This window comes from Varanus komodoensis, unplaced genomic scaffold, assembly GCF_004798865.1.
Source record: "Varanus komodoensis strain SLA01 unplaced genomic scaffold, ASM479886v1 scaffold7_3, whole genome shotgun sequence".
Classification (NCBI taxonomy): domain Eukaryota; kingdom Metazoa; phylum Chordata; class Lepidosauria; order Squamata; family Varanidae; genus Varanus; species Varanus komodoensis.
The window spans coordinates 26762571-26787340 of record NW_025336480.1 but is presented as its reverse complement, the minus strand read 5'-3'; the positions used below and the strand labels follow the sequence as shown (position 1 = coordinate 26787340).

The 24770-nt window shown below is 42.7% G+C and overlaps 1 protein-coding gene across 1 annotated transcript in view; it reads left to right on the top strand.

Moving 5' to 3' along the window:
- PLCB4 (phospholipase C beta 4) overlaps nucleotides 1-24770 on the top strand; it is a 203115-nt gene that overhangs the window by 45031 nt on the left and 133314 nt on the right. The window contains exon 3 of the mRNA XM_044454159.1: nucleotides 2167-2270. The gene's annotated coding sequence lies outside the window, so the exon portion shown is untranslated. The remainder of the gene's footprint in view (nucleotides 1-2166; nucleotides 2271-24770) is intronic.

The window sequence follows — 24770 nt, the reverse complement described above, 5'->3', positions numbered from 1 at the left end:
AGCATGGAGCAGGAACTCAAACAGCATTAATTCTCTGCTGCTTGTCCTGGCATGCTTTTTAGTGATGGCTTTTACTTACATTTTAATTGTAAGTGCTATGGGGGCAGGGACCTGGATAATTATGTTTCTCTGTATGCTAATATGTTAGCAGCATGCTATGCATAGGAGTGCTGATATATTAATGATGATTTTGAGCATTGCATTTGGCTCCATTGTTGGGGAAAAGATCCTCTGCTTTGCAGGTACCCTGAACAGCTGTAGACTCTGGCTCTTGGAGCACACACACTCTCTTTCTCTCTCTCTGTCATTCTCTCTGATGCAGCTGTCATTTCTACATCATAAGTTACACTTGAGCTGTCTGCTGCCGGTCAGTGACTAGTTTCAGACACACGGAAACATCGTAGTATATTTTCCATACCTTCCTGGGTCCATTATGCATCTCAGCTAAATAAACACAGTGCAGAGTACTCACTGTGCTAATTTTCTATTTAATTGATACTCCTAGAATACTTAATTTCAAGAACTCATTATCCCCAGATCCTAGTATATTAAACTGTACACCTTTTATCCAGGGATATCAGTTCTATTAACTTGGTTCCAAATCAAATTTAGGCCTTGTCTCTGCTTTTATTCTAATTACCAGGTTTGAGTTTTCAGTAGTATCAAATTTATGTAAGAGGCAATTTACATTTAGACCTGCTTATACCAGAAGTATGCAAACCTTATTTGCTGTGAGGTGGAGGTGGACTTTCAGGAAGATGGGTAGGTTGGGTGGGAAAAGAAGTGCTAAGAGGAAACCACTGCCACCAGCAGTTCGTGTGTTTGATGTACAGTGTCCAGAGGTTTTGTGGAGTAAGAGAGTTTTGTGGGCATTGTGCCTGTGAACGTGTTCTGTAAATATTTATCTGTTGAAGTTGTATTCCACCTCAAGGTGGCTAAGAGTATTAGAACATAGATGGAATACAGAATTAATAGCAAAACGTAATGCAGGTAAATTAAAACCTTAATTTAAAACGTACCAATTAATTGCCTGGTCACTCAGACCCATGCCCTGACTGGTGTCCACTAGAAGGGCCTTCAGTGTGGTGGCCCCATTTGTGTGGAATGTCCTGCTTCTGGGGGTCAGGTTGGTACCAATACTGCGCTGTTCTCAGTTCTTGGTGCCTACATTGGTCCAGGAAGCCTTTACTGCTGACCAGCCAGAGTTGTAACATTATCGTGTTTCCAGTATCTTGGGTATTATCATGGACTGACTCCATAAAGGAAGCCGCGGGCTTGAATTTAGAGCAGCTAAGCAGGGATGCCATGGACAGGACATTCTGGAGGGCTTTGGTTCAAAGGGCTGGCATAAGTCAGAGACAACTCGATGAGCCATTCTCCCCTGTTCTGTGGGTTTGGTCCGCTCCTCATTGTGCCCTACCTATCTTCTGTTTTAATGAAGAGAAAGTCTAAAACCAGTGCCAAAGTTCCGGCACAGGCAGTCTGTTTTCTGCCTTCTTCCTCCTCTGCCGCCTCCTCCAGCTGACCAGTGCTCACTGCTTTAAATTGCAAAATAGGAATTGATTATTAACTTACTTTCTTAATCTCGAGATCCATTTTTCTGCTGTGATTTCATGTATGTATATACATATACATACACCCCATGTATATGCTGGTGTGCATTGGCAATGGGTAAGAAAAAATACTGCACTGTATGTATAATGCAATGCACTGAACAAAGTCTGAAAATCAAAAGCAGGAGGATGTCATAAAATCATAAAGAGAACCCTGAAGCTGGATCAGACCAGGGTCCTTCTGGTCTGGCTTTCTATTCACACGTCACCAGCCAGCTACCCATGGGAAAACCATGAGCAGTACATGGGGGCAACAACCTCTTGCCCATGTTCCCTGACGGCTGGTGTATGTTGACATACTGCCTCTGATATTGGAGTTTGCATAGAGCCATGAGGACTAGTAGCCATTCGTAGTCTTTCTCCTTCCTCCATGTCAGATCAGTAATTCTCACTGACTTCACTCCAGATATGAAGGAAGATATTTTGGAATGCTGAAATCTGAAGGGGTATTTGGGTAGGGGGAATTTTTTAGTGCTTCTGCTTTTGAAAGAGGTTGAGTAGGCTGTTGAGAAGTGTAAGAGCATTTCTAGATTTAGTTTCTTCTCTCATTCAGTCCTGTAGTACAAGATGTAGAACAACCTTTCCGTCTGTGAAGATGCCTTCCGTAAGCAGAAGAGCAGCCTTTGCCAAACACATCAAGCTCAGCCCTTGAAAAAGGTATGCAAAAAATGGTCTGAGCATGCAAAGTCTTTGCTTGTTTCCATTCTGTCACTGTTGCATGGGCTTTCTCACTGTTGCATTTTATTTGGGCATTGATCTGCACATAAAAAGAAAACCTCTGGAAGTGCATATTTTTCATATATATTTGAGAGTCAGAGTGGCCTAGTGGTTAGAGTGTTGGGCTGGAACTCAGGAGACCCAGATTTTAGTCCCTGTTCCACCATGAAACTCACTAGGCAATTCTGGGCCAGCCTCACTGTAACCTGCCTTACCAGGTTGTTGGAGGATAAAATGGAAAGGTCCCTTTGGGCCAGTCACTGGGGTTCCTTGTAGAAAAAAGATGGAATATGAATAAATACGTACATATTTTATAATTCATATTTAAATGTGCATTTTGCTATATTTTAATTGATGAGAACTGCATTGCAACATTCCAAGATGTACAATGTCCACTGGCAGCTCAGATCGAACTGGCACAACTGGATGGGTATGAGTGCTGAGGGCATTTCATATGGGAATCCACAGAAGCTGAATTCCTCAAGCAACCGTAGCTTTTAGGCCTCTTCCTGTTCTTAAACCTAATATTCTTGACAGGTGAGATTCAAGCAGACATATTTTAAAGTTACCATCTTTGCAGGCTTTTCTGACTGTTTTTTCTGTCCCTTCTTGAATAATGGGTGCATGGGTTAGTACAAGCATCTGTGAAACTTGGTAAGAGGATGGGAGATTATTCTGTTATAAACAGTGAAGAACCTTGTAGCACCTTAAAGACTAGAAAATTTATAGTAATGTAAGTGGAATACAGGAATAAATAGGTTCTTCTTCTAAGGTACCACAAAATTCTGTTGCTTTTGCAAAATGGTCTCATATGGCTGCCGCTCTAAACATTGTCTTCTGTTAGCCTAATAATTGTCTTCCCTTCATCTCCTTGTGGTTGCTGTTTGCGGTATCCTTTCTTTATTACTTATTATTCTTTTTGTGCTAAGGTTTTATCTACTGTGTGTGTTGCATCTCCAAGACACCACATGTAAACAAGGTATATATTTTGCTTATTTGGGAAGTTGATAGTGTTTTGCAGACCCATGACAAGTACAGTTGTGTCTAATTGCAGTTGTTGAGTACGGAGGAACTATATATGGGTACCTGGAACCTCAGCGTCAAGAATATCAACTTCTGGAGTTCTTTTCTTTAGGGGATATGAGTAGACCCCTCATTTCAGAAATTTACTTCCCAGGCAGCCAAACAAAACTAGGGGCCACCCTGACAGTGACCAGCTTGGCTCCATCTTGCACACCTTAACTTGCTCCGCCGACTTTCGTGGAGGACAGTCAAGCGCTAAACGGGGGGGCTGCCTCACACAAAGATGTGTTGCATTCACTCTCTTTTAATAAACTTGACTTCTCCTTGACTTGCTTTCTGTTCCACCCATGGTGATAATGGGCATGTTGTTCATCTCTGAGTTAAAAAAAAGTGTTTCCACTCCAGTCTATTAGTATAATCGAGGCTGAAGAAGCATTTTCATTGAGCAACGGCTCAGAGTGGCATTTGTTTCTATGTAGCAATACTCGAGTATGGGAGCCTTAATCAGGCAGCTTGGCTTGTTTCCTAATGTGGTTACATGCATTTCCATAAATATTCTTTAAAATAAAACTAACACTCTCCAAGGCACCAGGGATCCTTCTGTCCATTCTTTCCCCCAAAGAGCCTTCACAGTTCCAAATTACTGAGGTAATGAGCTTTGGTGCTAATAAGAAATTCAAGCCATAATTGAAGTATAGATTGAATTGGTTTCTGTGAATGGTAGCGGAATGCATTGATAATTGCTCGGTCCTGAGAGGCATATTGTGGAGTCCTCCTTCTAAAGTCCTGTGGAGAGTTTGCTCCTGGCAAAAAGCAATCCATGTTCTGGGGGCTGGGGATGCTCAATCCATGCAGCAGACCCTTGTGTTGGCTGGTTGCAGGATTTGCCAATATGGAGACTGTATGTAGTGCTGAGCAGAACTGGAAGGCTGTATTTTATGGGGAAGCAGCATGCTTCAGGTTGCTTTAGCAGTGGGAAAACAGGTCCCTTTCCCTCGCAGTCAACGACTGCATATAGACCTGGAGCAAATGGGTCCAAGACCTTTTTGTGAACATTTGTGTGCAGCTTTTGCAGTGAAAGCTGAACCCCCTGTAAAAATCAGTGCAGCTTTCATTGTGTAGTGCTGGTGGCTCAAAGATACCTGGGAGTAAAAGCAGGGGAGTAGATTCACTCCACTTACCTTGGATATTTTCTTGATGCATTTTGTTGGCCTGTAGCCTGAAAGGGTACAGGTATCTTTTGTCGTATTTCTAAAGCTTTACGCATTAACTTTGGAAGGCTCCAGGGAAACAAGGAGAGTTTTCTTCTCTGTACAAGAATCCATCATGTCTTTGCCTTAGCAATACAAGCTTCATAAGGCTGCAGTGCTGGGTACACTTACTTGGGAGTACATGCCACTGAACACAGTAGCACTGACTCCTGAAAATATGCACTGGATTGCACAGAAAAGCTTACTAAGCTATTGAGGCTGATGCTAGCTACACTGAAAATGTAAAGCATAGACCCATAGGTCACAGATACACATGTGCTGGTTTCTTTGTATAGAGGCAGATTTGGAAATCATTACAGTTGCACAGAGAGTAAGCCAATTCATTTCCTGACCAAATCATCCAAAATAAAATGCTTCAGTTAATTTGCACCATACTCCAGTTCACCCAAGTCAGTGCTTCAGTTAATTTTACCTCTGTCCTACCCTGATGATGCAGATCTTGCTTCAAAATAATTTCTCCTCTCTTACCCTACTAACTAAGCATCACACTCTTCCTCCTCCTAAATTAAATGACATTAAATGCAAACTGAACAGCACAATTCCCTTTGGGTGGTGGAAAGGTTGGAGGATTATTGCAATGGCAGGAAGTAGCTGGCGGGTGGTCATTCCCCATCTGCTTCTTCTTTGCTTAAACCAAAGACAAGCTGATAACTCGGTTTGGATGGCCCCGGCAGTGAGGAAAGTGGCATGTCCGTTTGTTCCTGAAAGGACTTGGTGGGGAACCAGAAACGGCTGCTCATAAGTGAAGGATTTGAAACAGGCAGCCAGTTCCTCCAGCACCTGTGCTGTGCTCCTTGGAAAGAAAGTGGAAACAGACGTGTTTCTGTTAACTTCCAATTGGCAGGGTGGTAGCAGTGAAGCTCAGCTCAGCTCAGCTCAGCTCAGCTCAGCTCAGCTCAGCTGCAGGCTCAAGAGCAGAACCAGAGCCATGCTAGATCAGAGCAGGCATCCATCTCATCCAGCCTTCTGTCCACAGTGTGGCCAATCAGATGCATGTGAGAAGCACCCAGGCAAGATCCTCTTGTGCAGGGTCAGTATCCTATCTCTCATCGGGCCATCCTTGTTCATAGCTACAGTGATGAGACATATGAAAAAGGTAAGCCATATGATTTGGCTGTGGCCACTTGGGAGAAACTGGTGACGGTGGCATCTTTTTCTTCTTAGTCTTTTGGTGATTTTGTCCTGCTTACATTCACGGTACATTTAGTTTGTCCAGGTGTGTGGTGTAAACACCTTTCAGAAATATATGCATCAGTGGTATGTAATTTTTTTCTTAAAATAAATTTATTTATTTTTTGTAGCAAGGGGAGGGTTCACCTTTGCAAATACAGAACGGTAAGTTCTTTTCTGCCTCCTCCTGCATACTTCAATTACCAGGTGTGCAGTGTACGTAGGCAAGTAATCTTGTAATTAAGTTGACACTCTTGTGACCTGTATGAGGGAATAGCAAAGTTTAGACTATTTTGAAGGTGAATACAGCCCACACAATTCTAGGACGCTTATATATTGCACTTTGAATGTCACCTTCTGTGCAAACAATCTCTAGGAAAACTCCAATGTTAATGTTACATATAGCTAAAACAGCATTTAGTAGGGTTTTGAATGGTAACCTTCATATAAGAATTCCTTGAGGGGTTTCTTCATTGGGATTTAAAAAGGTCTATCCCCTGCTGAAGTCCTTTGTATATGTACCACATGTATATGTGTGAGCAGAATTAAACTACCGGTTCTAATTATACAACAGATTTCTTGCTGCACTTTGAACGTAGAACAACATGACTGCGGGTGTGGAGTTTTAATGCAAATCTCAGATTGGTGCTTTCTTAATGAAAGGAAGTGGGGGGTGGTTTGAGGTGATATTATCTTGATTATTTCAGGCTTGTTTAATGTGGAAGATGTCAGAGCGAACTTCTGAAGAACCTGCTTGGTATTGCATCCGTAATGGCACTGCAGATGCAGCTTGAAGGACTGCAATGCTGTTTCGTGCTTCTCTGCTCTGGGTATGCACATCTGGTGCAAGCTTGTGGTCAGTCCATAAGGTACTAGCTAGGCATAGAGATGGAGAAGGGCTGAGTTAATGGATGGGAGTCAGGCCCAGGCCTTCAGTCCCCCCCAGTGTGCATGCAGGTGGGAGAAAGAGGTAAAACCTGCCTCTATTGATGTCTATTGGGATATTGCGCAGGTGCTGCACTTGCAGGGCAAGTGGATTGTGGCCATTGGGTCTTGGACCAGAAAGTTGTCAGATACCTGAAAGCCTCCACATGCAATGAGAGCTATGTGCTCACAGTCCAGTTTGTCAGTCTGAATTCATGAGTTTAAAAAAAACCTTGGGGAAGCTATGCTGCACTTGAGGCATGCAATCTAAAATAATTGTCTACCTGTAGATTAATCTATTAAATAGGCACACTTTTTATTTCTTCCTCACTGAAGATGAGCCAAAAGGAGAGCCACAGATAGTTGTCCAAGGAGCAGTACTTGTTTGGTGCGCAAGCTTGACAATACCTAATTGTTCATTGTTCTACTGTATCAACAAAGCATGGCTTCCCACCATGAGAATTAGGGTTGTGAGCCTTGGCGGCATGCATAGGGATGACTGAGAACGTTGTTTCATTTTTACATCAGAATTGACCAATATCCACACAATTCTAAATGCTCAAAATGCAAAGAACTTGAGATTTTAAAAACTGAGAAACCAAAACTGACACATTTGTCCATCCCCATATGTTGAGTCCTTAACTCTTAAAAGCCTAGGTTTGAATCCTTGAGAAATCAACCACCCTGGTGGTGAACACCCCCCCCCCCCCCTTTTCCTGAAATGATCTTCACTATAACTGCTAAATGGGAGGCAGATACAACATTTAGACTCAGGTCACTTTTGATCAGAAAATGACATTTTTAATATTCAATAACATTGACTATTTAATCCTTATTTAAAAGATTCAAATATGATTCAAAAAGATTCATTAAATACTTTCCCCGTTTTCCTCTTTTTTTTATTTGTGAGGGAAAGCAATTTACTGCTTTAAACTAGCCACTGCTTTCTATGACAGCAGAACTCAGGGAACTATTATCCTGCTTTGTTCTCTCTATCAGCATAATTTAAACAAGCCAGGGCCCCTTATGCTCAGACATCACCTGGGACTGTGGCATGTTCAGAATCAAAAGTGAGGTCTTTAGATCTCCCTGAGGATACAACCGAGGAGAAAGGGGAAGGAATATGTGAGCCCAGAACAAGTCATGGGAGGTCACTGGAGTTCATTCCTGCAGTAGGAAACAATGGTTCTTCTTTATGTCCAATCCAGGAATCGGCAACTTGGATGTTTCAACCAGGATGCCCATCATTCCTCAACATTGCCTATGTTGGCTAGGACGAGCTGAGGTCTGAGAAGCGAGCCATACTCAAACTGGAGCCAGAAAGCTTCTAGCAGGCTCTTAAGTTTTTTCCCTGACAAGCTGGGAAATTGTGCGTTCGCTGTGAGAGAGACTACAGCCATGGTAAACCATGCAGTTTCTCCAGAAGTGCCCTGAAATGAAATGCTTTGCTCTCTTAGCAAGTAGTGTTTATTCAGTGATATATCCCACTTTATTTATGATTTTGGGTTTGGGTTAGGATTCACTTAACTTTAGCAGAATCATTCTCTTCTGATTTCAGGCTTTGCTTTTCCCCTTCCTTTGCCCTGTTACTCCAAAAATGAACCGGTGCTTTGCACTACTTTGTACTTTTAGTGAGCTGGCTAAGAGCAGAGGAGTCATTAAACACTGAATTTCTAGTTGACTGTTCTGGAGCAGTGTGTTTGTGCCTCACGAAGCTCTGTTTAACATGATGCAGTGCTTTTGTGAAAGTAATTAGGAACCTGGGAATGTTACAGTCTGAGAGCTACAGCGAAGGGGGGAAATGTGAGCCCTTGTTATAAAGAAGGTCAGAGAGGCGGAGGGAGCAGAGTTATAGGGCTAAACTCTTAGAGAACAAGGCAGATCACACAGAAGCAGGCAATGACTTCAGCCATGTGATACACCCAGAGGCGAATCTGCAACTCGGTCAACTCAGGGGGCCTTTTAGCTCAGTGACACTGGATTATTTTCCAAAGCTCTGTCTCCAAGCTCCTGGACAAGCCTTTTTTTTAATCTCTGTATGGCAAAAAAGGAAACCATTCCGTAAAGACGGAGAGGCTGGAAAAGGTAAAATAATACAGCATCATTTTGTAACTGAAAAAATCATATATTCCCAAACATCCTTTCTAATTGTTTGAAAGATTTTTTTATATTGGTGTTATTAACACAGTAGGTTTCTCTGCCAGGAAAATTAGGTGTGAGTGGAAGGAAATAAGGGAAATACATTTTACATTTAAGCACGGCATGCTGATTTCTTTTTGCTCACAGTCAAGCAAAGCTTGTCCCCAGCCTATTTTGTGAAAGGATTCCGGATTGCACCATTTTGAAGGGAGGCAGGGATCCCACTGAGAAGCTTTTCACAGCCCCACGGATGAGGAGGGGCCTATGCTTATGCAATTATTGCAGACAAAGGAGCAATACCAGCGCTACCCCTTTTCATGTGCCGCTGCACTTGAACACACCGCTGAAGGTTTCTTCTTGTCTGCTGTATGGCTTTACTTCAGGGGTGGGCAGCCTGTGCTTCTCCAGATGATGCTGGACTGGAACTACCATCCAATCCAGTCAGCAGCCTGGGTTGATGGGAGTTGTATTCCAGCAAACGGTGCGGGTTCCTGACTACAACTCCTGCTGTTCTTCTTCTCAGCGTTTAACGTTGAATGAGATCCTTGATCTCACAACAGATATGCTTGCATGTGTTTTTCTCCAGCTATGCCTCCAACACCTTCAGCAATACTTAGGCTGCAGTGGGAATTGAGGGACAAAAGGAAGCAGGGCTGGGGAGTGGAATTCAGCGTGCAGACAACCAACCTGCTTAACCGCAGGGTTGCTGTTTCATCTATAAGCAAAGGGGTGGGGTGGAGAGTAGTTTTTTATTTTTGTTGTTGTTGTTGCCTTAGAAGACAAGTGGACATTTCCAGCTACAGCATCTGGAAATGCTACAGCATTTAATTTCTAGGAAGGCAGGGAAGTAAACTGTCAAACCGAAACTTTAGTGCTTGTGCACACTCTCATAACTTTAAAAGGACTTTCCAAAAGGGCAGAGTGGCAGAAGTGATGGACTTCAAACCCTTGGAACCTTGCCTCATGGCATGAAGGGGCGATGCTTGGACGGAGGGTGGGAACTCTGCTTAGCAGTCTCAGCCCAAATGTCACATATTCCACTGCCATTTGACCATCTCTGCCCTTTTGATTTCTGCATCTTTGGCAAAGGTTTGAAGGAGGAATGAGCTGTATTCTGGGATATTCCTCATGCAGTCTGGAGTTTCTAAATGTGGATGATGATTTGTCGGAAAATATGGTCTAGTGTGTGAGGAACAGACAGACTGACAAAGGTGCTATATAGGGGAGCTTAGTATTTCAGTAACAAAATATCCAGTAGCTCTTGGTATATGGATTTCTGCATGTGATGTTTGTTTGTCGCCCTTACGCTTTCAGATTTTTTGAGATTCAGCCTCCTCTGAACTTTACCAAAAATGGTGACACTGCCCTGTACTTGGCAGACCCTGAGTTGCTCCCACTAGGTTAGGTGAAGCTTTTTGGTTCAGTTCTGAAGTCCTGTTTGGTTATGTTGACAAAGCTTAACTGTGGATACCAGAAAATGTTCAGCTCCACTGGACTCTTGAATTCTATTAGTATATGAATTGCATTTTTTTTAAAGTAGCTAATGAGCTCCTTGCAAGAAGGCTGCTTAGGCTGAATAATGCAGTGCTAAATTGGAGTCTTCTCAGGGTTCACAGATTGACATGTTTGATTGTTTTTCATTGTGACAAAAGCATTCCAGTCTTGTCTTTTTATTTACATAATTGAGCTTGATAAGGAGGCTCTGGAAGCTTGGCCATCTTCCAGTTTAGCTTCTGGGGAGTCTGCAAGGGCAATCCACTGAGGCCTGAGTGCTCTTCTATAAGCCATAATTCCAGTTGCATCTGAAATACTGTACAGAGTTTTGGTGACCCCCTTCTTATACACGCATGCACACATGCACACATGCATGTACACACTGTCCTAGAGCTAGAAGAGGCCAACCCAATGATCAAGGTCCTGGAGGTGCAACACAGTCTTGATGAGAAAAGACTTCAAAATTTGAGTTTAGAGATGGGAGTGACAAGAAAACCAGAGAGGGCAGGCATGCTGCAGGTGTACAGTCAAAAGAACATGTACAGCTTGTTCAAACTTACAGGAAATACATGCCGCATGTAGGCAGTCTCTGAAAGGACTATGAGGACGGCATCTGTACAAGGTGCTTTTATACCTTTTCAGTTACATGCACAGTTTGGGGGAGTGGAGGGATCATGTACGCAGTTTGCTGAACACACATCAGAGCCAAACCAAAAGGGTGGAATGGATTAAGAGAAACAACACAAGAGGAAGTACTTTCAAGACAGGCAAGCATTTGCATATCTAAGGTGTAGCAAAAGAAAGAAGCATCAGGACAGGTACTTGGAGTATCTACAATGTCCATGGGGAGCAAGACAGCAAGAATTATTTACATTATCTCCACCCTGAGACACTGTAAAGCGTGGGATACAAATAAATACATACATACATACATACATACATACATACATACATACATACATACAGTGAATTGCAGCATGGTTTCCTGATCAGATGGGGATCCCTGCATAAATCTAAAGCTGATCTTCCAGTGTCAGGCTTTCAACAGCCATAGTATGGCAGAGCTTTTGCCCATTTTATTTTGATGGGGGAAGAGGACATAATGGGGGTTCTTTGTATGAAAACAGAAAGTGGACAGAAGCCTTTCTTATAATAGGACTTTGGGTTACACAAAGCATTGATTGGCTATCAGTACAGGGCAGGTAAGAACTTCCTATGCTGCTTCATGCAACTTGCAAGCAGTTTATGGCATTCAAAATGGAGTAATGGCCACTTAGAAGGTGTCTTAGACAGTTTCTGAGAGACCTGGACTATGAACCACTATTAAGCGTGATAACTAACAAAACGTACTTCTCAGCTCCCCTGGCTGGGGGAAAAGCAGCACAGGGAGCATGTGTCTCCATGTCCTTTGCTTTGGCATTTTTTAGGGCCATCTCGTGGGCCATCGTAAAAAGAAGACTCCAGTAGGGCTGGATCAGCTCACAAATGTTATCCCCACAATTAGTGGAGGGGGAGATTCTTCAGAGTGAATGGATTAAATCTGCTTTGTTTAGTTAGCATTGATCTTTGCTATTATGAATGGTCAGATTGCATCAACAGAGAGTTCTGATAATTCAGATTACTTGAGTGTGCTTTGGAGAAGGCCTGTGTATATGGGAGTGGGGCGTGGGAGGCAGAGATGCTGGCAGTGACATCCAGCCCAGTCCCTCAGTTCCATTTCTTTGACCCTTCACTGTAAGCAAGATCTCATGCTCTTTTACTGTTAAATGTGTGGTGCTCTCCTTATAGAAAAGGGTAGCAGATTCCTCTCTTTAGACCTTCATTCCTTACAAAATGGGGTGTGATTTTAAGAGCAAAGGAGCATGTAGGTGAGAAGATTGAACTCCCCCGCTTACTAGTACACACAATGTGATTCTCTCTCTCTCTCTCTCTCTCTCTCTCTCTGTGTGTGTGTGTGTGTGTGTGTGTAAAACTCGAGTAGCAGACATGCCCATGGTTGGAATGAAAAGCCGCTGAGGGAGGTCACACGTTGTACGAGGAAGGAATGTTTAGCCTCCCTAACTCATAGTCTCTTTTTGCTTGTACAAGTGCCCCCCTCAAGTCCCTATTATATACATGATTGGGCAGACATGCCTTTAAAGGGAAGGACCTGCAGCAGTTATAAATGGACTGGTCCAAGATGCAGTGGAAAATGGAGCATAATGGGCCAGCTGACCAGGAAACCAGACTGAAATAAGGAGCATGCTGGTAAATGTGGTGTATCCTCTCTGAACTGCCTCCAATAGTGTCGACAGTCAGTCTTTCTTTTGGTCAGGAAGGACCCCCCTTCTAGTTGAATGAATACTAAAATTAGTAGTCAGAAAGGTCACACAAAAGCCACCCAATTCATTCATTCATACATTCATTCTTATTTTCTTTTTATTTTATTTTTACTGGTATAAGCCACCAAACAGCTCAAATGAGCTCCCTAGGCAGTGTACAGCAATAAAATCGCAGCCAGTGGTTTAAACTATCATTAAAAATAACAATTAATAACAATACTAACATAGACAGAATGAGTGAGAAGGACAGCCAAATCATTAAAATACAATGAAGTTATCTTAAAAAGACATTGTTAAAATAAATTGTTAAAATTACTAAAATTATTAAAATGGGTGGAGAAGAGATATGTTTTCATTCGCTGCCAAAATGAGTGAAGTTGGTGCTAGGCGAACTTCTCTGGGCAGCCTGCTCCACAGGTGAGGGGCAGCCACCGAAAAGGCCCTTCTTCTATTTACCACCCCTCTCACCTTCTTGATGGATGACACATTCAGAAGGGCCTCTTGACTAGATCTTAATGGTCAGGTAGGTGTATATGGACAAAACTGGTCCTTCAGGTAGCCAGGTCCTAGGCCGTTTAGGGCTTTATATGTTAAAGCAAGCATTTTAAATTGGCTACAACTGGTAACCAATGCAGTTCATACATTAACCATGCGGCTCTATTCTGAACCAGTTGAAGTGTCCTGGTTTCAAGGGAAATCCCAGGTAAAGTGTATTACAGTAATCTAACCTGAATGTTACCAGTGTGAGAGTAACTGGCCGGACTGTCAGTCCAGGTAGGGGTGAAGTTAATATATTCGCTGCAGCTGAAGGAAGGTGCCCCTGGCCCCTGAGTCCCCCTGGGCCTCTAATGATAGTACCAGATCCAAGAGCACCCCAAAACTGTGGACTCTGTCCTTTAGGGGAAGTGCATCTCCATCCAGGACAGGGAGATGACCAGCCAACCCAGCAGAAAAGCCACCTACTAGCAGCACTTCCATCTTGTCTGGATTGAGTTTCAGCTTATTGACCCTCATCCAGTCCATTATTGAGCTCAGACACTGATTCAGGACAGAGACTGCTTCACCGCTTTAGGGCTAATAGGTATTTGTAGCGAGGGCCACGCAGAAAGCCAGAGAGCAGGATCTAGATGAAGGTGGTGGTGAAGAGCAGGAAAGTATCTTAAAATCTGACAAGGTGAGGAGCGAAAGGCAGGAGAACAATACGGCACAAGGAGCAGAGATGTGGAGATGCTGTTGCTGCTTCGGAGATCCTAGGAAGCATCATGGGGTAGGTCAGATGGTCTGTTCATCATGAGTACAGAGCCATAATAGGTGCAAGAGAAGATGCATGTTGGCCATCGGTCCTGTGTCTGTCTTCTGATGCAGCTCTGAGGCCTCAAGAAGCTCTTAGCAAATTGGTGCCACATTATTAAGTAATCCAAAAAATCTTTCCAGGATTTTGGAATGTGCTGTCCTGTCCCATGTCCTGGTGCCTGCTGCCAGCATGCCTAGAATCAAGGACAGGAATCACCATGTTCCTGCAGGGCTACACCTTAGGAAGTGGTGGCAGGTGTTTCTCCAGGGTAATAAAGGAAGGGCTTATACTGTGGAGTTGCTACACTGTTGGAGGAGGGGCTCATCCAAGCTGTGCAGCACTATACAGTTATTACTTCAATACGTTTCTCCTGAATTGTTTGACAGGTGCACCCTGCCCTTTCACAATTCTGTATCCCTTGCCATGTAGAGGAGGACAGATTTATTGGACATCTAATATTTCACAGTAGTATTACTGAGTGGCAGGCTGAAGGAAGGTGGCTTGTTGAGCCCAGAGGGGTTTCCTCCCAGGCGAACAGGTACAGACTGTAGCCTCATTGGTAACAAGATTGCCTCGGTGCCTGTGATAAGCTAATTCAGCGCTAGTATGCCATTAGGGCCCCAAAATTTGGGGTCCCCTTCTTTTCTTTGGGATCTTAACACTCTGGACCTCCACTCTGGATAGGCTGGACACTCTGGATAGGCTGGACATCCACATGGTGGGCATGTTGTGAGCGGAGCCGGCTGGTGCTGGAGGCCAGACTAGATGGCCCAGGAGGCCCCTTCTGACTCGCTCTGTTTCTATGTTAACACTCCACCCTGAACAAAAAAGCTGCATGCCCCCATTTTGGTGATTTGGGGCAGGAGAGCAGGGGCATCCAAACAGGCCAAAAACCTGCTGCTGTGGAGCAGCGAGTGCCATTCTTAAGGGAGCCCAGCGGAGGGGAGACCTTCTCCTTCCAAGAAGTGTTTTTTCCAGGAGAAGTGGTCTTACCTGCCCTTCTGGTAACTGGAGTCATCTGCATGTTTTAGGCATACATGTCGGAAAAAGGAATCAATAGCAGGGTGCTGTGGTGGTGGTGTATTGGCCCTCAAAACAATATTTGTGAGATGTATAACAACACTTCTGGAATGCCTGTTTCATTGCAGAGCCTTTCATGGTCAGCATTTCTGTTGTGTTATAAAATGTTTTGTTTTTTTTCAAACCCCACACTAGGTGGGTGGGGGGGTGGGGAAAGCTGGCTGTAGTGCTTCATTTCCTTGACCCAGGTGAACAATAATTAGCTTGGTAAGGGGTTATGACACTGAATTGTAGACAGAATGCCAAATTCAGCAACGAGCGATATTCTCAAACCTGGAGTGCAAGGGTTTTCTCCATCCTGATATTGTATCTTCTTGTTTGAGCCATTGCTACACAATTATTATTGAATACTCATTAGCTTGAAATGTATCCCAGAATAAATGTTTGCTTCAATATAATTTGCCAGTGCCGTTGCTGATGACTTAATAAGTAAAGGAGCATGCAGGGAAGATGGAACTGGCCTGCAGCCTAGGCCCACTTACCTGAAAGCAAGTCTCACTGAATTCAATGGGACTTACTGGTGTTTGTTTTGCAGAACAGGATTCCCAATCTGCTTATGAAAAGCACTTACTTACTGAAGGCACAGGTGTGTACACCTGTATCGAGGTCTGTGTGAGTGCAGTGTGGCAGAACAGGCAGGGAGCCTTTGGGTGGAGCCGAGTCTTAAGAACAATGCTTTGCTGGATGCATTGTCTGCACAGATCTTTATACTGCTAGTTAAAGTAATGACCCAAATGCATCTGCCTTTAATGTCAGCCTAAGTAACATTACAGGAGGTTGGGCAAGATCTGAGGCATGCACATTGTGCGCATAAACACTGGATATTAATTACAAGAGTGTATTTTGAGTTCTATTTGCCTAACCAGCAAGGTTGTTTGTGTTCCTGGTTAATTATTTTGCTTAGTGAGGACTTACGGGGCTTGATCGTTTAGGAGGAAGAATGATTTATTTTGCTGTGTAGACACTTTTCAAGCTTTGTAAGTAGGAACAGGATGTCAATTTTGCTGGCCTGTGGGGCAGAAATGAAGGTTTCCCTGGGAAGCATGAGAGAAGATGAGGAACTTGGAGAAAAATAGGAACTGCTTTTTTCTTACTTTGTTACCTGAGGTACCTTCAGATTTCTAAACCGCTTAAAACTCAGCAGTAGTTAATAAAGCCCCATGTATGAAGTGCATGTTTATTATCACTGGAGATTTTTTTTAGGTCAGGAACTCTCTGCTGGAAGCCCTGATCTTTTCCATGAAGAAATCTTTCCATGCTCTTTCAAATGTGGTAAGGAGGAAATATGCAGTTTCTCTTAAAATTTAGCCCATAAGACAGGAAATGTGGTATGCCCCAACTCTACTATGCTTTGATTCTCTTAAACAGTTTCACAGCTTTATTCTAGGATGTTCCTTTACTCACTGCAGGACACTCCAGTTTGATGATTGATACTTATCATATTGATGATGATGCATTTGCTCCAGCCTGAATGCACACTGCAGATATATTCATTATTTGTTTATTTTTTTTAGTTTATGCAGTTGTATATTTTAATATAAAGAAATAATTTTGCAATTACATAAGCAAAAAGGGAAAAATGAAACAAAACTGACAATATTTTTCAGTGAATCAGTAGCACATAATTCTTCAATCCAGTCTCTTCCAGATATGTCGGGCTACAGCTTCTATCATCCCCAAGCATCATAGCATAACACAGCTGGAAGGCACCAGGTTGGAAGAGGCTGTGCAGGCATCTTTTTTCCAGGAGGGGATCTCTCAGACCATACTAAGACCTCTAACCTCATATCTGAGGAACAGTGCAGGACTAAAGATTTGCACCAGTGGGGGCTGGTGGTGGTGGTAAGAAATTAAGGACCTGGTGAAGAACCAAGCTAGTGACCATCAACAGTTCCTGTGGCAAGGAGTTCCGTATCTTACTGCTCTGTTGTATGCAGTTGCAATCCCTTTTGTCTGTCCTAAAGCCACCAGTTCCACTGGATGTCCTCAAATAGCAGCATTATGAGAGAGGAAGGAAAATCCTTCCAGTCTGTCTGCACCAAACATAATTTTATAACCATTCATCTGAAGTGTAGACAGCACAGAGTTTCCTTTGGTTACACTGTCCACACTTTTAATTGTTTCCCTTCAAAGTTCCTTTCTGTGCAAGATTCAAGAAGATAATTAAGACAATCTTGTTCTAACAGGCCTTTAGTACTGGTCAGATGATTTGCCCCCTGATTAATTTTGCGGTTTGACCTGCTGCCTGCCTGACTACAGTCATCCTCTTTTTTATGCCATTGATTACTTTTAAAAATGTTTTTTTAAACTGTACTGTTTTTGATGATGTGTAGAAAGGGGGAAAAGCTTTAGAAAGTAATAATAATAATAATAATCCACTCCCCCATAAACATCTCCCAGCACAAACACAAAAACCTGAAATGTGTGCCTTCCCCTGCATGTATCCTTCTGATACTGGCTATTCTGTATTCAGCCCTCGTCTTAATAATTCCGCAGGCAGAGAATGTAGCTCATTTTGGAATGCGACGGCGCGGTAATATCTAAGCCTGCCTTTAGGTTTTCTGTTCCCCATATGGCAACATGGCTCAGAAAACCATCGGCCCAGCAGTATCTGTGCACACAAGCTAATCCTGAAACGTTATCCTTAACATAGCATGGTTTTCCTTTAAAGGAGAAAGTTGCACCATGAAGCTCAACCAGAATACATTTCTATTCTACATGGAATCTAAATTATCAGCTCTTTCAACCACCCATTATTTGTAAGGAGGGAGAAAGAAAACTATGCATTTTAAATAGGCATAGCTATTTGTTGTTGGCATGGGCTGTCAAGCTGTCTCCAGCTTAGGGTGTTCCTGTGCCTGGATGCTCTCCAGAAGGAGCTGTCCTCCACAGTCCTGCTCAGCTCTTGCAAACTCCAGGCTGTGGCTCCTTTGATGGAATTGATCCATCTCCTATTTGGACTTCTGCCTTCGGCTTTCCCTAGCACTATTGTCTTCTCCAGTGGGTCTTGCCCTCTCATGAAGGGGCACGGCTATCATCCCACTCCAAGCAAATCCACCTGCTTTCGATGTGATTCCATGTTCAAGGTCTCCCATAATTGGTGATTGTGAGCATGGCTGAAGTACCAGCCTGCATCTGAGAACATTTCTGCATCAATTTTGACATTGGATCTAATAAAAATGAATATAGTTGACTTTTTTCTGTTGACTTTGTTGGTTGTTGAAGCTAACCTCAGAAGAATCCTATTCTAACTCTAACTTACTGGAAAATGAATTGATACTTTGCTTAACTAGAGGTGGATAATGGATGCCAGAGAAGGTTATATTAATTGGTGAATATTCTGATTCACAAAGTATTGTTCCATTGGTTGAGCTGTATTAGAGCTGAAGATTGGGGTACTCTGAAAAGGGCTAGGGGACGTTTTATATTAGACTTCAAGACACGTGAAATACCTCTACATTTCCCATGACAATTGTCAGCCTTCACAACCACATGTTTCAGATTTGATGCAACTTACCACAGGCTAGGGATCTATGAGAATTTTTTCTGTTCACCCATCATCAGATCATGCCCTGCTTGTCACCCCAAATGTGGATGCAAGGAAGAGTGCTCATTTATGAGAAATATTCGCAGATCCTGAATTTGTGTTCATGTTTGAAAAATGCTTCTTTAAAAAAATGTGCTTTTTGAAATGCTCATTTCCCCAAAAATGCAAATGTTCATATTTGAATCAATGGGTAGAAACTCTGCCATTTAAAAAAAATGCAAAGAAATACTTTCTCCATTCAAATGAGCTAAAAGCAGGTTGAAAATGAGAGTGGGAGCAAGGTGAAATGAGTTTCAGTATGATTTCCAGAGAATTTAAGTCAGCTCAGAAACTGTTGGTTTTGTCATTGCAACTACAAACCAGAATTCCCCTTTCCTGGATTGTAAACTTTTAGGATGAGGGTCTAATGAAGTCAAGCTCTTTCTGAAACCCCAGTGGCTTTACTTGGTACTTACATCCTCTAACGTTTCTATAGCAGAGCAGGGAAAATACTTGCCCTTCTCTGCACTATGGACCATCTTGTGGTTCCAGATCAGGCCTGGAAGTTGTCAGAAACAAACAGATCATGGGATTTCTCTGGAATTTAGTCCAGCCTCATCAAAAGCTGTGGTTCCAGCCTAAACTGTAATGTGGATCTTACTTTCCCTAGCCAAAAATCTGACTTGGTTTTATTTTTACTCTGTGCAAGCAACATCTCTGGAACACTTGATCTTGATTTTTCTTGTCCATCCATTTATGCATATGATTCCTTCCACCAGAGTCCTGGCTAAGTTTCTCTACAGAGACATGTGTTAATACTGTTACATATAGCAGCTTTGCAGCATCAGGCTTGTCTCTCCCCATCACCCCAACCTTATTTTTGCTTAGTTTTATTTTCTGGGAAAGCCTGTTGGAAGGTCATGATGACAGATGGTCTTAAAACATTGTCTGCCAGTTCCAGCATAGCATTTCTGCAAATTATTACAGCCACAAAATGTGTCTGAAAAGGTCCCTTCTCTAAAGCACATACATTTAGCTTCTGGCAGTCAGATAACATCTCTAACAGTCAGAGTAAGAGTTCTGTCACTGGATGCAGTAGAAAAATGTTAACGCCTCCAATATTCATTCAGATGCCATTTTGAGGCATGTAATTCTGGAAGACTTGGTTGCTATGATCTTCTGTGCTCCTCTTTGGTCCATTCAAGAAACAGCCTCCTTCCTAAATTTCCCCCACTGAGTTTTCAAAGAAAGTGAGATTCAAAGAAAGTGAATTCCTTAATTCAGGGTATTGCATATTCTGCTACCAACCTGTGGTTTGAAGTCTGCAGCAACCTTTCCGGTGTTCTGCTCCTCTCCCATCATAGCTCCAAACTGGATGGATTGCTTGTGCTAATCGCTTGCATAAAATTGGATGTTTGATCTGAGCAGGGGTTGGACCTGGTGGCCCTGTGGCCCCTTCTAGTTCTACTATTCTGTGATTCAATGATTCTATAATCAGTCTTACTAATTTTTGATGCAGTCGTTTCTTGTGTATACATGCAAGTGATGCCCACCTTCACAGCCTGCAGAAAGGGAAAAGATTTCAACTAAGTGAAGTTCATTCTGAAGCCTCTCTGAATGAATTGCCAGTGTGGTTCTCCATTGCTTTCAGAGGACGGACAAGCAACCCGGTGCCTGCATATATCTAAAAAGTCTCTTTGGGTGGACATGCTGTCTTGGAAAGAGACAGAGGCAAGCTGGTATAGATAACACCACACAGTGTGTTGGACTCCATTGTGGGGTGATGTATGAGTTACCCCAGCCAATTAATTTCTAAATTGGTGGCATCAGAACACATGCAGCTGTTCAACAAGAAATCTAGGAGCTATCCTACAAAGGATATTTTGCAGGTATTTGCCCTAAAACTCAGCAGTTGTAGTGCTGCATATTTGCATATGGAAAACCTTTGCTTAGGGAGTGTTTTGGTGTTTCCGTACATCTTGGTGAATGAAACATGCTATCAAGTGAACACTGAGACTTCATCTACTTTGAAAATGAAATCTCGTTCTGTATACAGACTGAGCTGGATTAGTCATTTGTTCGCTTTATGCCAGGGTGTGCACACACGCGTACACGTGCACAAACAGAGTAATCCTGTAAGAAGATAGGCCTAAAATGGTGCAGACTGGAGCTGCAAAACAGTTGGGGCTAATCCCCCGTAATTCATGCATCCGTGTTCCCCCTGCTGCCTATCTGGTTTTCCGCCTTTTAAAAAATGCTGTATTAGATGGCACTTTTTAACATCTTTGCTTGCATATAGAAACTATTCACTGAAACAACCCTATGTGAAACATCTCCATCTATAACCCAGAGAAGTAAAGTTGGGGACTGGATACTGACCTCAACATTCCAGTGAGTCTCATGGAAGTAGTAGAAAGAAATTATTTCTTGAGCCTTTTGCCCTCTTCTCTGTGCTCCTCTAATGACTGTTTAGGCCTCCTTGGTTTGCATGAGGTTTCCTTGGCACTCATTGCATTGATACTCATGGATGCTGAGTGGTAGATATTTGCATTTTGCATATGTTGGATTCATGTTTATGCACACAGTATGTAGAGCTTAAATTATACACTGAACCGGAGGATAGTTTGGATGGTAGACCTTTGTGGCTTGTCTCATTAAAACAGGAGGACTGAGGTAAGCATGATTTCATTTCTGCCTAAATTGTTCCTGGCTTTAAAGCATATTAGCAGCAAGCACTTTAATGCCCTTGCTTTAGTATTGATGAGCAGAATCTAATTAACCAGCATATAAAAACTGATTGAAATTATGTCCTTTGAAATTGTTTAAGTATAAGGAAAGGGCCTTTCAGTATCTTAGCCCTCCTACACATCTGAGGCTGTCATTTGACTCCAAAGGGGTATCTTTCTGCTGTAGTCTGTGTTGTTCCATGATCCAGAATTCTCCTTTCCTGCTGCTTTTCCAAATTTCAGTTTTGATAGCAATAGATTTACCTTGTACTTTTCATGGGGCAGTTCATGAAGTTTCATTTTTCTTGGCTTGGATTTCCAGAATTCATAAAGATTGCTTCTTGATGAAGCAGTTAACAACTGATGCAGTTTTTGCTTTTTTAAGATTTTAATACCAGAAGAAATTGTTTAGGTAAACTGATTGTACCAGCAGACTATGTCCCCCACCTCCTCATGGGATAGTTTGCACAACTCCTTCAACATACCATTTTTAGCTAGTGGAAAGCTTGTGACTTGTTAGCATGGATTCTAGTGTGCAACGTTCTTTTCATCTAAAGGTACAGAGATGTTTTCATTTCATTTTTTCAATATAGGCTCACAACTTACTCCCCAAAATTAAGAGTATTGTGGACATTTGGAGGAAGAGGGAAGATAAGAAGCTTGATTTGCTTCAATCTAGGTCCTCTCTGACTTGCCCATACTTTTCTAGTGTTGGAAATGGGCAGCATTTTGCTTTCATTGTTGTAACTCAGAATATCCCATACTTCATGCCTCCAGTAATCCTGATCTACAGTTCCCAGCATTGTTCAGCCGGCCATGCAGCCTGGTTCACGTGGCAGAGTCCTGTCTGGGGTCAGCCATTTGATATGTATAAAACAAACAGATTTTATGGTAGCTTCTCAATAGCTGTGGAGGTGTCCTCCAGTGATTTGATAACACTTTTCAAGTCAGAAGCTCCGAGTTTTACTTCCACAATTCCACAACGTGTCCCTTCCCTTTGTTTCCCTTATTCTCCCTTCAGTTTGTCATGCAATTCTTTACATCTGTTAGACACGCTTACTACATTGAGTGAAGCGCAGCCCCACAGTTCCTAGAAATGTTACTTTTCTTCTTCTCCTCTAAGCATTTCTGTTTGAAAGTGTGGCGTCGTGGTTAAGAGCATGGGACTGGGACTCAGACGATCCGGGTTCTAGTCCCCGCTCAGCCATGGAGCCAACTGGGTGACTTTGGGCCAGTCACAGACTCTCAGCCCAACCTACCTCACAGGGTTGTTGTTGTGGGGATAAGATGGAGGAGGAGAATGATGTAAGCTGCCTTGAGCCCTTTGTAGGAAAAAGGCAGGATATAAATAGAAAAATAAATAAATGCATAAATAAAGTGATAATCAAGTGTGGAAACGATGGCGGCCTTTGGCAAAACAACCTGTGTGTTAGATTAAGCTTCCAACTTAATTTAAGAGCCAGTGTGGTGTGGTGGTTAAAGTGATTGACTGGCGCCTTAAGAGATTTGTGTTCTAGTCTCTGCCTGGCCATAAAGTTCACTGGGTGACTGGTCCATCGCTCACTCAGCCTACCCTACCTTTCAGGTTTGTTGTTGTGAGGATAAAATGGAGCTATATAAGCTGGCTTGGTTATATAAATGGGATATAATTTATATATATATAATTTATATTTATATCCCAAGGTGAGATATAAATGCAGTGTAATGCTATTAATAATACAGTCTTAAGAATGTCAGAAGAATTGCAGTATGCAAAACATAATGTGGAGTGTGGGGGGATGTGCCAGAGAGCATCCTTTGAGGTTCCTCATGGGGAGACTGGCGCTGGAAGAGAGGCTTGTGAATACGCTGGAATGAAAGGAAGATGAGCAGGTGGGTCCTTGATCACATCAGGCCAGCACTTTCCCTAGAAGCAAACTGCGGAGACTGAGGCAGTCATGCTTTGGGGACATGATGAGAAGGCAAGACTCCCTGGAGAAGATAATCATGTGAAGGAAAGTAGAAGACAGAAGAAGAACAAGCCCTGTCAAGGGAAGCCAACCTGGTGTAGCTCAGGGGACTCTTGGCAGCTAGAGATCCCGCGGGCATCCAGTAGGGATGGGGGTGAAACCGTTTCTGCTAACATGTTACTCTGAACATACCTCATTTTGCATATTTGCATCACTGCAAACCAAATTCCAGGTATCCTTCAAAATTCTTATTTTTTTCAATTTTGCCATGGAGTTCTCCAATAAAAAAATGTATCGACTTGAGAAAATGCAAAAACAATGACACACACACAAACACACAGATAATTTTAGAAAACAATTTTTTGGCTACATGTGAAAAAATTTGTTAAACATAACCCACTTGCAGTCGAGGAATATTGGAACAAAACAACGACTTCCAACATTCAGCCAATGTTTCTGCAATTTGGGCTAGGCAGTATAAGTACAACAATGGCAGTATTTATTATTTTCTATTCCGCCCAACAGCTGAAGCTCTCTGGGCAGTTTACAACAACACATAAAAACTGCAGTATAAAATACAAGCCAGGTTAAAACATCATATAAAGGTTATCATGCAAAAATTTGCAGTACTGATTTAAGACTAATATGGGAAAAGAAGAATGCGAATAGTGCAGGTGATTCTCTGAGGCTTTATGTTCATGATAGTTTTGTAGCATGCAGAGTTCAGTCTGTTTGGATTAAAGCTGATTTGCTTGCTAATCCAACCATAGTTCGTGCCAAGCCATTTTACTCCAACTATCTGTTGTTGTCTTTCCCCACTATTGCTTCAGTGCAGTTCTTAAGGTTGAGCTTTCTTTTTTAAAAAATTGCACATACACAAATTCACTTTGACCACATCTGACCTGAGCTGACGCTGAACCAGTAACCCAAAAGCTACTTTCTCTCCTTCCTACTACTTTCACTGAGTGCCATTAATAGTAAATAAGACCAGCTATATTTAGGAGTTGGCATTGCTAAAGAAACAGCATCTGGCATGGGAATGCCTCTGTTACAGATGCTTGTTAGGAATGACTGTGACGGGATAAATCAGGTGCAAGCAACATTTTTGGTCCCAGCGATGTCTGCTGAGATGCCAGGGGTCACACATGTGTGTTGAGCACAGCCATTCACAGGTATGTGCATGCATGCATGCACATGCACACAGAGATCACAGTGGAAATTTGCAGGTCATGGGCTGTGTCCACAGTGCAACACCGGATACACACGTGCAAGAGAATGCCTGTTTTAGGGCTGGGTTCTAGGCAACAAACTGGAGTGGTCCTAGATTCGTGGGACAAATCTGTAGTGAGGATTAATGAGAAGCAGAGCAGTACAGTAAAGGATCGCATCCAGCACCAACCCAGAAATCAGGAGCAAGGACCTGGAAATACACTGGTGCTCAGGCAGCCCTTGTTCCAGCAAGGCTCCAGTGGAACAGAATCCCTTTATACTTCTTCCCGTCTAGAAGGCTCTAATGCAGAGGT